The 12,482-nt window shown below is 45.3% G+C and overlaps 1 protein-coding gene across 2 annotated transcripts in view; it reads right to left on the minus strand.

Annotated features, from left to right (window-relative positions):
- The window catches only part of CLMN (calmin), a 517,285-nt gene that overhangs the window by 249,051 nt on the left and 255,752 nt on the right, over nucleotides 1-12,482 (minus strand). The gene's annotated exons all lie outside the window — the stretch shown is intronic.

Genomic DNA, 12,482 nt, shown 5'->3' on the forward strand with positions numbered 1-12,482 from the left:
AGGTGCACCAGACCAAAATGGCTTGCATAAGATTGAGGTTGCATGCAGGAGGAAAAGGAAGCAGATATAGGATATCCTGCTGCAGCACAGGGCCAGCTTTAGTGCTGGTGCTGCATGGTGCGACAATCTTTTTTGGTGCCCCCCCAGACCTCCTCCTCGGATTCCTTCACTATCACCCTGCAAAAGTGACCCTCATCTCTCCATATCCCCTTTCTTGCATGCATTTCATTTGTTTGAAAGTGTTGGTAAAGGCTGGCTATGCTAATCCACATGCAATACATCTGTTCTTTGCAGCAGGCATATTAACCCTCTAGGCTACTTTATGGTGAGTCTAAACTGCCACTAGACAACTCTTTGATCTCTCTCTCTCTCAAGCAGGAACATTAATCACAGGAGTTATCTTGACATTTTTATTGCTGCCTGAAAGCCAGACGCCCAAGGAACTCTACAGCAGGTGCTTTTAAATCTTAAATTATGCTAAGCACAGCAACCCCCCATCCCCTTAGGTAAGTGCCCAGTGCAGCCGCACCAGTTGCACTGCCTTAAAGCCGGCTCTGCTGCAGAATCCCCTCCATGCCACCATATTGCCAAAGGAGCTGTATTTGCAAAAATACACATTCTTTGTCACAAATACATAAAAACCCACAGAAATCGACTACCTGTGAAGAAAACAATCTTTATGATGTGCTACTTTTGCTAAATATAATGCCATAAATGTGTTGTCTTCTATCCAGAACAGCAACTGTGTAAAGCACAAATCATGCAAAACATTAAAAGAACATTTTTCTCGGGGCTCCTACAGCAACCAGTGGTTTCTCGATAGTGTGTTTGGTGGGGACTGTTGTATACTACTGGTGTGTCAGGAACTCAACTCCTGCCCACCTCTAATTGAATACCTAGGTTACTCCCTTTGCATAGTTCACTCTGTAAGGGAGGCTAAGTACAGACTTTCACATTTGACCAAACTGTTTGCTCCCGAGCGAATACAGCGCTCTCGCTGTGGGACTTGAGAACAAAATGAATAAAAGTAGTACCCTTAATAAAATCCTTTCTCATTGTACTTTTACCACACAGAAGTGTTCAAATGAAATGTTTGTGCTGGATTAGATCAGTTCCAAAATAACCTGTCAACAGTAGTATTTTTGATACCTTTGCATCACCCACCCATTCATGTCTCCTGTATTTTTCTAAAACGCCTGTTGGGATAAACACCCAAGCAATAAGAAAGCGAAAACGAAGAATCGCATGTTATAACAAAGACAAGATTGTGCTGAAAGTGATGTATAGTTTAGCCTAATGTCAATAAGTAAATACAAAGGTTAGCTCATCTTGTGAATGGAAGTAAGGCAGATACACAACCAAAAAGCACAGTGGAACACAACAAATATGTCAAGTAAATATGAGCATTTGTAGCCATTTGCATGTACATCAGCGAAGGCAAGATTCAACTTTATCTGAGTCTGCTGAAGGCGTCCACCACAGACACACGGGTTAATTTGAGGCATTGGTCTTGACATAGTTCTTCAAATTTAACTGTACTGACAACTCTGCTAAAGACCAATGCGGAGAGGTTGTTTAGATTTCAGATTGTGTTTTCGTTTGTGAATTGAACTGTCTCCTGCTAAAAGAGCTGGACAAGTGTGGCTTCATAGCCGTTTAATAATCAATTGGAACAAGTTTCACATATTCTCACTTACAATACTGTTTACTTTATCTATGGGAACAGATGTGATATTGTCTAGGAACCTGGGTTTAAAGGTGCAGAATTACTGGAGAAGTAATTTAGAGTTTAGCTACAGCTCCCATTCACTATAAAGCACCTTTAAAATTACTTTAAAGTGAAGTAATAAAGCTTCATTTCCTTTTACATATATACCTGCATTTTATGTGCCATCATCGATTCTCATGTTTGCTACCTTGTAATTATCTGGCCTGAATGTACACATCAATGCAACTATGTAGTAAATATAATTGTATTTGTTCCCATGCAATATAAAGCAAGCAAGGGCTATTTTTTTCTTTCCTGCACTCATCATGCCTGTTCATTTGAATTGTATTGGCTCCAGCTAACAATGTCTGAAATACAGTTTTCCAATTTCAATTTTTGTTATAATGAATCAATGTTTCGAACATGAGACATGACGCCGGCTACCCAAACCGTATGCTAAATAGTTCCACAAAAGGGCAGTACCTGAAGGCATTGTTAGGAGTCCCTTTTCAGTCAGAAACAAATCCTTAAATAATCTTTCACAATGATGCAGTACCACAAGCTGTTACTAGATGTCTCTCGAGCCAAACACAAGTACTTGTGATACAGGGTTGTAGGCCATTATTAGTAGTCCCAAGATGCTCATTTAAAATTAGCCCCTGTTTGCCCTTAAACTCTGGATACCATAGAATTATTACTAGAGAATTCTCCTTTGAATAACTTCTGTTGAAAGTGGAAATGAACAATGGCAAAAAACTCATCTGTGCTTTTGAGCACATCCATTTATAGAGAGAGCATATCTTCAGTGCCCAAATTTGAGTATTCTCATTGGCTAGTCCAGTGCTTTATGCTGAACTATAATGCCAGAGCTGGGTTATGATGGTGAAAGTTGTTATCTCTGCATCTTCTTTAATTTTGGATGAAGATGCGCTCAAAATAGACTTTCTCCTAATCTCCCCACCACAAGGACGTGGCAACATAGAAAACTGGATGAAACAGTTAACAGCCTTCAACTGCACGCCACACATCATTGATTCCACAAAATCACTGGGAATAATACTCAACAAGAATCTCACCATGCAGGAACTCATCAGCACAGCCACCAGAGGAGCAAACTTTCATATAAACATTCTCAGAAAAGTAAAACTCTTCCTCAATGGCGATGACCTAAAAACAGCCGTACAAGATCTAGCGATACCCAGAATACACTATGGGAACACAACCCTATTGCCGAGATCCAGACTGGCTCCACCAAGAGCCTCACTCCACGCGGCTGCAAGACTCGTCAGCGGCTTCAAAAAGAACAACCACATCACCCCTGATCTAAAGCCACTGAACTGGCTCCCTTATGAGGCAAGATCAAAGCTAAACATTGCCTGCATGACACACAAAGCCCTGCACTTCAACACACCAAAGTATCTAGCTAATAAACTGGAATTATCAGACGGTAGCAGAACTATGAGAAGCACCAACACCTTCCTATTGAAACTGCAAAAATTTCAGAAAAAGAAAACCTACAACCGCACCTTCTCCGGCCTAGCACCTAGGATCTGGAACACCTTGCCCCGGCAATCAGAATGATCAGAATGAACCCCTCTACGACCGACTTAAAAAAATAAGTCAAACTACTTCTAATGAATACAACTATCCCCTGGTCCCTGTTCTTGTGTGAGTTGGGTATGTGCCTAGTTCTCACTTTTATCTTTTGATGTAATAGGTGTAAAGCACACTGATACCCTCACTGGGTCTAGTTTGTGCTTTATAAAACTTTAGAAATTAATAATTAAAAGGCGAAGACACCCTTATACTACCAAAACTACTCCTCCCAGACGAAAAGAGCAGAGGCCACATGGGGAAAAGAGGAAAGATCTTTTATTTCCAAAAGGTTTGGCGAATGCATTTCTGCCTTGTCAGGCCTTCGTGAGCGCCATGATGTATCAGGGGATTTCTGACTCTGTGCACTTAAATGTACCTTGCTGCACTGCGATTTGTGCACAGTCCGCTCCACCCCTCAGCTGATGTACTCACTATACTTTCACAGGCCCCAGAAGGCTTGAGGACTGTGTTTCCCAGGGTGCACCTGACAGCTCCCAGGTAAGTGGTGCATGGAGTCATGCTCAGAGTAGTCCGAGTACTCAGCGGAAGGCAAGATACTCAGCACAGCGTTCTAAGTCCACTGGTGATTGAAACTTTGGATGCCCCCTCGGGGCACCCTTATATTAATAGACATTATCAGCTCCTGATATTTGAAACTAAAGTTATATTCTGGGGAGCTTTGACCCTGCTCGCAGGCAGGTCGCTCCCCTCGCTGCCGCACGGCCAGGTCTGATTGTACTTGCACCAATATTGCATTATTGTACTGTTGCTATGGTAACTTGGTTGCCGCAACCGTAATTATTGTTGTGCTGTCTCTTTGTCCACGCACTGCCTATATTATTTGTCTCCCTCTCCCTCGTACCAATCTAATAGTTTTTCCCCCTGCCAGTTTCCTTTGGTGCCCTGGTTGACTGTTTGTTCCCCCCGCCGTACCCCACCCGCTTCTTTTCCGGCTGCTGTGTCCCTGCGGCCCCGCCCCCTCGCATTCCCATTTGCCGCCCCGCTCCTACCTCCCAGCTGCTCCTCCCTCCCACTACCCCTCTTATGGAGGCCGCACAGCAGTAGCGCGCAGCGGGCGTGCCGCTGGCGCGCCGAAGGCAAGCCCGTCTGCATCCTTCCATGCCTGGACCGCGCCCGCAAGCACCACCTCACCTGCATCCACTCCGACTCCAGCACCCTCCGCGCACTCAATGCCGGACACTCACGCACCTGCTGCCTGGCCGCCCCGAGGCGCACCCAAGGACCCTTCTGCCGGAACTGCAGCTTCACCAGCATCCGGCCCGCCAGCCCACCTACCGAAGAACCCAACATCCTCAAATGCATCCTGCTCAACACCCGTCCGCCCGTAAACACACTGTCGAACTCTGGGACCTACTCAACACCAACGCCCCAGACGTCGCCTTCCTGATGTAAACCTGGCTGAACCCCTCCTCGGCACCCGATATCGCCATTGCCATCCCGGAAGGCTACAAGATCACCCGTAAAGACCGCACCAACAGATTAGGAGGAGGAATTGCCATCGTCCACAGGAACACTCTTAAAATCTCGACAGACACCGACGACACCCTGAGCACCGCTGAACACCTGCACATCCATATCCACACCGACCCCAACACCAACACTCAGAGAGACCCTCATCTACAGACCCCCCGGACCCTGACCGCAATTCAGCGACTCCATCGCTGACTTCATCAACACATCAGGACACACGCCCTCGCCTCCACAAACTTCATCCTTCTCGTGGACCTGAACTTCCACCTCAAGAACAACAACAACCCCAACTCCTCCATCCTGATCGATACCCTCGCCGACCTCGGACTCAGACAACTAGTCACAACTCCCACCCACACCGCCGGTCACACTCTAGACCCCATCTTCTCAGCAAGCTCCCATGTCTTCTTCAATCGCACCACAGAACTCCACTAGACCAACCACCGTTGCATCCACTTCACCTTCCGGAAACACACCACACGCCACCGCACCCAGCAAATGCCTCAACGCAGCTGGAACAAGGTCACCGAGGACAAGCTACCCACCACCCTCGCCCAGAGCCCACCGGCACACCCGACCAACGCCAGAGCCCGCAGCCTCAGACAATGGATCGACGACTGCGCCAACACCCTCGCCCCGCTCAAGAAATCTCCTAACACCCACACCAGCAAGATAGCAATCTGGTTCACCAAAGACCTCCAGGCCTCCAAACGAACCTGCCGAAAACTAGAAAAAAAACTGGACCCACGAACGAACACCGGAAAGCTACACAGCCCACAGGAACGCCACCCGCCAACACCACCACCTCATCAGATCCACCAAATGGACCGCCTTCAAAGACCGCCTAGACAACAACGCTCACAACAGCAAAGAGCTCTTCAGCATCGTGAAGGAACTCTCCAACCACAGTTTCAACACCAACGACATCCCACCGTCACAAGACCTGTGCTACTCGCTGGCCACGTTCTTCCATCGCAAGATCGCAGACATCCAGAACAGCTTCAACGCCGTCGCACTTCGGCAACCGCCGATACCCCCGCTCTCACGACCACCACCCGCACCAACCGACTGCTCGCCTGGACCAACATCAACGACGACGACACCATCAAGATCATAAACACAGTCCACTCCGGATCCCCGGAAGACCCCTACCCACCTCACATCTTCAACAAAGCCAGCACCACCATCGCACCCCACTACCGAAAAACATCAACATCTCCTTTGAGACAGTGACGTTCCCGGAGAGCTGGAAATACGCAGAGATCAACGCCTTACTCAAGAAACCCAAGGCGGACCCCAAGGACCTCAAGAACTTCCGACCCATCTCCCTTCTCCAGTTCCCGGCAAAGGTTATCGAAAAGGCCGTCAACAAACAACTGACCAGCTTCCTCGAAGAGAACAACATCCTAGACCCATCCTAGTCCGGGTTCCGCAGAAACCACAGCACCGAAACTGCCGAAACTGCCCTCATCTCCACCACCAATGACATCAGGACCCTGCTCAACAACGAAGAAACCGCGGCCCTCATCCTCCTGGACCTGTCAGCTGCCTTCGACACGGTCTGCCACCACACACTAAGAACACGCCTCCATGACGCCGGAATCCAAGAGAAGGCCCTGGACTGGACCACCTCCTTCCTCTCCGGCAGAACTCAGAGCGTTTGCCTCCCCCCTTCCGCTCTGAAGCCACCGAGATCATCTGCGGCGTATCCCTAGGCTCATCCCTCAGCCCAACGTTGTTCAACGTCTACATGGCACCGCTCGCCCACGTCGCCCGACGGCACAACCTCAACATTATTTCGTACGCCAATGATACCCAGCTGATACTGTCCCTTACCAATGACCCCCACACCGCCAAACCAACTTCCACAAAGGAATAAAGGTAGTCGCCGAATGGATGAGAAACAGCCGACTGAAGCTGAACTCGGACAAGAGGAGTTCCTCATCCTCGGCTCCACCCCCTCGGCCTGGAACGACTCCTGGTGGCCGACTCCACTAGGAGCACCCTCTACACCCACCGACCATGCACGCAACCTAGGGGTCATCCTCGACTCCACCCTCTCCATGACGAAGCAGGTCAACGCCGTCCCCTCCTCCTGCTTCAACACCCTCTGCATGCTTTGCAGGATCTTCAAGTGGATCCCCACTGAAACTAGAAGGACGGTCACCCAGGCCCTCGTCAGCAGTAGACTGGACTACGGCAACGCACTCTACGCAGGAGCCTCGGCCAAACTCCTGAAATGGCTCCAAGGCATCCAGAACCCCTCCGCACGCCTCATCCTCGACATCCCTCGCCACAGCCACATCACACCCCACCTGAGAGACATGCACTGGCTCCCCATCAACAAGAGGATAACCTTCAAGCTCCTCACCCACGCACACAAGGCACTCCACGACACAGGACCTGCGCACCTCAACAGCCGACTCAGCCTCTACACCCCCTCCCGCCAGCTCCGCTCCGCAGACCGCACCCTCGCCACCGTCCCCCGCATCCAAAGAGTGACCGCAGTCAGCAGATCATTTTCCCACCTTGCCGCCAAGACGTGGAACACCCTCCCCATCCTCCTACGCCAGACCGAAGACCTCCTAACCTTCAGGAGACTCCTCAAGACCTGGCTCTTCGAACAGGCTATGTAATGCGCTTTACAAATGCTATGATTGATTGATTGATTGTGCATTAAGCATGGAGTGTGACAAGCATCTGAGAGCACAACATGAAGCACCGGCGTCATGCCAAGAGCATGATATACCCGGCTACTGAGCCCATAACTAGGGCAAAAACCAGTCCTGGGTTGCTTGTGTTCTGGGTCAGCTTTCGGTTAGACCTACATTGGCAGTTCGGGCTGGACTGTTTCTACTGGAGCACAGTCAAGACTGATTTGCATATAGTTGGGTCCAAACTGAGGTGACATGGTGTGTAAAATAATGATGGATTGGGATGCAGCCCGCGTGATTACCATTGGCTGAGATTAATTCAAACATTCCATCCAACTCTGTTTTGCATATTTATTGTCCCAAGTGGAACAGGTATGCCCAGATGTGGGTCCCATCACACAGTATCGCTGGAAGCAAGCTTTACCTGGGTGATGAGGCCATAACTAGAGGGAAACCAGTCCTGGGTTGCTTGTATTCTGGTTCCGGGCGACCGGGCTTGACAGTTCAGGCTGGACTGTTGGAGCAGGATGAAGACTGATTTGAATATAGGGGAGTCCAAACTGAGGTGGCATGGTGTGCAAAATAACGATGGATTGAGATGCAGCCCGAGTCATCCCCAGTGGCTGACATTAATTCAAGCATTCCATCCACCATGTTTTGTATACTTATTGTGTGTAAACATAGAGTAGCTGTGAGCACAGCATGTAGTGATGGCTGCACGAAGAGATGCTTCAGCATGGAGCGCTGGCTAGATTCAAAGAGCAATTGCTCTCTGAGAGAAGCTTCTTTACAAATACAAATCTGCACAATACTTTGTTGGGCTGATACAAGATATGTGAAAGACACTGCAAACAAACAACGGCTGAAAGGGTCTGACCCAAATCCCATTCTGTGTTTTGTTGACACAAGCTCTGGTGCCTGTAGACAGACCTAAAAAGAGAAGGTCCTTTTTCATCTTTTTATATTTTTAATAAGACAATATAGTCTACCATAATTGAATAAGCTCTGATCCAGACTGGGGTTAGTTTGCTTGGGGTCCTCCCCCGTAATTCTTTATTAACCTTTATTATTCATTTTTTTTGCAGCACATGCCTTTGACTCATGAGGCAGATCTGCTGATTCACTGGTCAAACAAATTGCTTTTTGTTCTTCCAAATCAGACAACAAGTCAAAAGCAGACTCTAGAATCAGTCTGTCACATAGCAATAATTTGTTTGTTTATCAATATTCCAAAAACAGTTGGGGAATGTGTGCCAAATTACAAAAGCGTGACCTTTGTCTGCTTGCCAAGTGGTGTCTGGTGCCTTTATGACCAGCAGTTTTTTAAACTGTCTCGCCACAATAACAGTCCAAAGAGAATCTTAATCTATGTGATTATATTTATTGTATAGTTTTATTCACATTCATCAAATGGACCAAAGTAATTGGCGATAAAGAATACCTTTAATTTTTGTCTCGGCACTATAGTGTTACACTCTATTACATTACATGCATATATTAGGTTGAAATCCCTTTAATTCCCTCAATATAAATAAATATAAATATTATGATTAACCGGTGCCTTTACCAAACCCAAGAACTAAGCACAGAGTATTGAATAGCAACTAAGTTTATGGATTATGATATGCTTTATTCATTTCCTTCAAACGCAGTCTCGGATACATTTTACAAGCTTTGACCTAATTTCGATAGCCTTGATCCCTTCCAGGCAGCTGTTGAACAGCTGGCGCTAAACTCAGCAAGTATGACAACTGGACAGACCTTGGGAAGAACGGAAACCATGTCGCAAAGGACTGTCGGCTGGATTATTGAAGCTGTGTAATTTATTGTAATAAAAAACAATTTAATAAAACCATAGGGTAGGTGGGATTAAGCAGATGGCAGCAGATAGGGAATTAGTGACATGGGATAATAATACAGAAATCGTTTTAAGGCTGCATAATACAGTGCACAATAGTCCTTGACACAGAATCAATAACAAACAACCATATTTGATGTGTGTCTATCTAGGGTTCTCTCCTACCTGGTGGTTACAATTTCCGTATACACATTTTAGATTGTTATACCTTGTATTTTTCGGCTTTCTTTACTCAATGCCGCACTTTTTTTCCTCAAACTGACAAGGGAGATTTAACCTTTGTTCTAAGATAGGTATGACTGATTTAGTTAATGTTATTTTCACACATCTGATCAATGGCACAGGGCCGGCCAACACCCAGCTTGATGTCATCTTGAACCAGGAAGTAAGGCTGCAGAGAAAGCGATTGGAATAAAAACAACCACCGAAGCTGCCCTTACTTCTACTACAGCATAGATAACAAGCTGGTAAGTACACACACATAAAAGAAACAAATGGTGGACAAACCTATAGAGAAACAAAAAACTGAAAATAAAAGAAAAAAAACCTATGAAAAAATCATAGAGCTCTCTCACGTAATCATAAATTCTCTGATATCCAAATACTATTTCTGTAAACATTTTTTAAATATATTACTGTATATTTTTTTTTCTCATTATTTATTCGCTCCATTACCTTCCAACCGACCATGGAGATTTAACATTTGTTATAAATTCCGTAGGACTCGTTTTGTTTATGTTACACTCAACTACTGCCCCAATGGTACTAGGCCGGCACCGCTCCTTATGTGATGTCACAATGAGTTAGGAAAAATAAAACTGCAGAGAAAGCGGTCATCATAAAGACCACCATCAAATCTGCACTTACAGCACAGAAAACAAGCTCAGCACATACCGAAATGAAACAAATGGCATAGAAACCTATAGAGAAAAAACAAACAGAAAATCATAACAAAAAACCTATCAAATCATATAGGTTTGCACAAAACTATTGAAACCCCATACTTATACTCCGGAACCCATAAAGGATTAGTGGTGAATTAGTATAGTGAAAATATGAAAGCAATTTGGAGTGGTGGATATGTTAGTCAGTTATTTGGATTGAGCAGGAAAGTGGAGGAATAGAAGAGGGAGTTTGCATTTATATAGCGCTTGCTACGCTTGATGGGGTGTAGAAGCGCTTTTTCGGCAAGTAGCGTGCTAATACGGAACCCAGAAAAGAGTCCTTGTGAGAAGTTAGTGCGAGGTATCGGTTAAAAATGTAATATGGGGCCCTCCTATTGGTTTGTCTTCTGTTTGGTCAGGGGCGATATGAAGTACTTGATTCAAATATTTAAAAAACTGTATTTCAGGGAAAGCAAAAACCTAGTGAGGTGTCCACGCAAGTTGCTTTGTTAATAACAATGACGGCAGGCTTACTTCCAATTAAAAAAAAACTATAAAAAAATATTGCTGTAGGAGAGTGAGTCCTGGAATGTGCAGTGTGTTGCATAGAACCTCCTCCCCAGTCTCAACCCCTTTTGATGGCCTGGAAACAGACTGTATAAACATTCAATTGCTATTCAGTGTGGAACCATTGCCTAATAGAATCACCCCGATGGCCACTGGCAGATACCAGTTAGGGCACATACGAGTTTGAAAGGATCACAGCTAATGAAATCAATGTAATCACCAGCTTTTATACTGTGTAACATAAATATATCTGGTTTCTTACAGAAGGTCAGAACAGTAGAGCTTTACATTTAAAAATGTATCCAAAAAGAAGGGGCTGATAAATAACTACTGTCAGCCATCACGCAAACGTATGGGAATTATAACAGTGACTTTGCTTCTGTGGTGTAGAATGTTGGGGGTAGCCAGCCAATCAGAATGCTTCCCTTGTGGGCAATACATATTGTTCCGTGCCTACAAATGGAGCATTCTCTGGCTTCAGATTCCTTGCTTCTACAACATGTCTTGTCCTAGTGGCTAGCACCCCACTACCCACCCTCATCCGCTCCCAATCTAAAGTGTGGATGCTGTAAAAATAGCACCTCTCTACACTGTCCCAGCTGCTCTCAGATCAGAAGCAATTGTTTGCTCCTAGCTGTTGGTCCCGCCACTTCTTTGTCAAAAGTAATTTCCAAAACCTGAGAAACGTAGAAAAAAAAAAATGATATATCTGTTTATTTGTGCCCCCTGTTCTGTAGAATTTGGGCTTACATTCCCTCTTTGAGAAAGGAATGGAGGTGCTGACAAGCTAAAGGCTCCATGTATTCAGTTTTCACTGATTTTTACAGATAAATACAGACAGAACACCATTAATTTTCCTGCCTGTATTTGTTTTCAAATGTGGATAAAAATGGAAATTATGTTGTTTTTGAGTGATTCTAAATGCTGTCAATTATGACTGCCAGGCCAATAGCTGTGAGGGTTGACAGGCAAGGGGATAAAAAAATAGTAAAGGGCCTTAAACAGCAGTAGATTTGCACAACCTCGATACTAAAATGTGCATGTTTTCTTATAATTGCATATTTTATCACATGAATGTGTATATATCATTGAAACCTGTCAGGTGTTCAGTCACAGGTGTACATTAACTGGTTAAATCAATGTAGACATATACACATTCCAGCTTCATTTTTTCACAAAACCTAAAATAAATATGGATAAATGCAGGCAAAATTAGCAAAAAATAAACATGGATAAATACAGACGGAAATTACAAAAATGTAAATACCATAAAACCGGGAGCCCTAATCATTACCCACCCAGACTGTGCTCACAGACCTGACCAAAAAGCTCACACACAGGATCCAAAGATCTCAAAATTACGTTGAGGGAATATTTTGGAACAGAAATAAGTTAAATCAACCCTAAATCTACTTAATTCACCATTGGTGGAGTTCCAGGATCTCATTCAATTCTCAATTACACACATGTCCTACTGAAGGAAATTCATTGTGTGTCTGCAATAGCTGCCACCAGGCATCTCAGAACTTTCAACTCGCACCCGATCCTCCAATGATCCTTCAGATATCACAAGCAAGGCAGAGGATCAGTAAGGGCACATGGCCTCAAAATCTGGAATGCTCTCGACCCACACAATCACAGAGTCAAACTACCTGTTATTCAGTAAACATCTCATAACAGATGTGCAAGAATACGGGCTGGGTGGTCTTCCTCATATCCAAAAG

The sequence above is a fragment of the Lissotriton vulgaris genome, chromosome 9 (genome assembly GCF_964263255.1).
Source record: "Lissotriton vulgaris chromosome 9, aLisVul1.2, whole genome shotgun sequence".
NCBI classification, from domain to species: Eukaryota; Metazoa; Chordata; class Amphibia; order Caudata; family Salamandridae; genus Lissotriton; species Lissotriton vulgaris.